Genomic DNA, 1250 nt, shown 5'->3' on the forward strand with positions numbered 1-1250 from the left:
AGAGGATAATCTTAGGTTGTTTTAAATCTTGAATCTGCATGAATGTGGTGAGAAGAACCTGGGTATAAAAAGTTCAACCATGATGCTATATAGCTTGGTAGAGATGGCCAAGATTGTTGAGAGGTCGACCAAGATCATGAATGAGATGGTCGAGATGACTGAGAAGTCGGCTAGAACAAATAACAAGTCGATTAGATCAAAGAAGAAAAGAAGAGGTTAGCCATGTTGGTTAAAGTGACAAAGAGGTTGACCATAATGGAAACCACTTCGAGCAAAGCATTGGAGAGGTCAAACAACATGACTAACATGAAGAATGGAAGATGAAAGCCAGATGTGGGATGGTGTTAGTGGTGTAGGAATAAAAGATGAGAAATTTAAGTTTATGAGAGAGTTTTGTCGGGTTAAACTTATTTCGTTTCTAGCTTTCTATTTTATACTATCGAGTTGGTTGTCAACTGGTTTTGTTTGATTCATGTTCTGAGAGTATATATGAGGTTCAACATGTTACACTGAGATTGGGTGTTATACCTCTGCATGTTATTTTTGTAGAACCACATTGCACTAACCATGTTGCAAGAGGTACACATGAGTTTGATCAACAAACACCCATGGTGGAAGACAAGGGTGCCAACATACACAACATTTTGAAGATTAATAGGCACCAGCTGAACCTGCTCATCAACAATCACTGCTTCTTAGATCCAGCTGTGGAGGACATCTCCCTGCTCGATCAAATTTGGAGGATGAAGCAGTTCTTCCTCAAGACTTCCTTGCTGAATCTGGTGGTGGAAGAGATCTCCCTGGAAGTCCAAAATTGGCAATTGCCACCATGAACAGGGGAGGTTTCTTCTTTCCCCTTCTTCCCCTTTTCCCACTTGAATTGCACTTGACCTTGATCTGTTGACTATTATGAGTACTGATCTTATGCTTGTGACACATTGAGGACACTGTGTAGTTTAAGTGTGGTCTATTGGGGGAGAATTCTATTTTCTTTGTCAGCTTTTGTTTTTCTGCGTTAAAATTTTTTGTTTTCTAGATAGTTTTTGTAGTGTCTTGTATACAGTTTTGCATGTTTCTCTTGATTTCTGGACTTGGTTTAGGTTGTAGACTTGTCTTTCACTACATTGATACTCTGATTTGTTTCAAATCCTTGCTTTTCTTTGCTTGGAAAGATGATTATGATGTTTGAGAGGGTGATTGATTGTGACAGAAATTACCCTGTGTGAGATTTGAGCCACTTGATATTCTTT

The sequence above is a fragment of the Vigna radiata genome, chromosome 2 (assembly GCF_000741045.1).
Source record: "Vigna radiata var. radiata cultivar VC1973A chromosome 2, Vradiata_ver6, whole genome shotgun sequence".
NCBI lineage: Eukaryota > Viridiplantae > Streptophyta > Magnoliopsida > Fabales > Fabaceae > Vigna > Vigna radiata.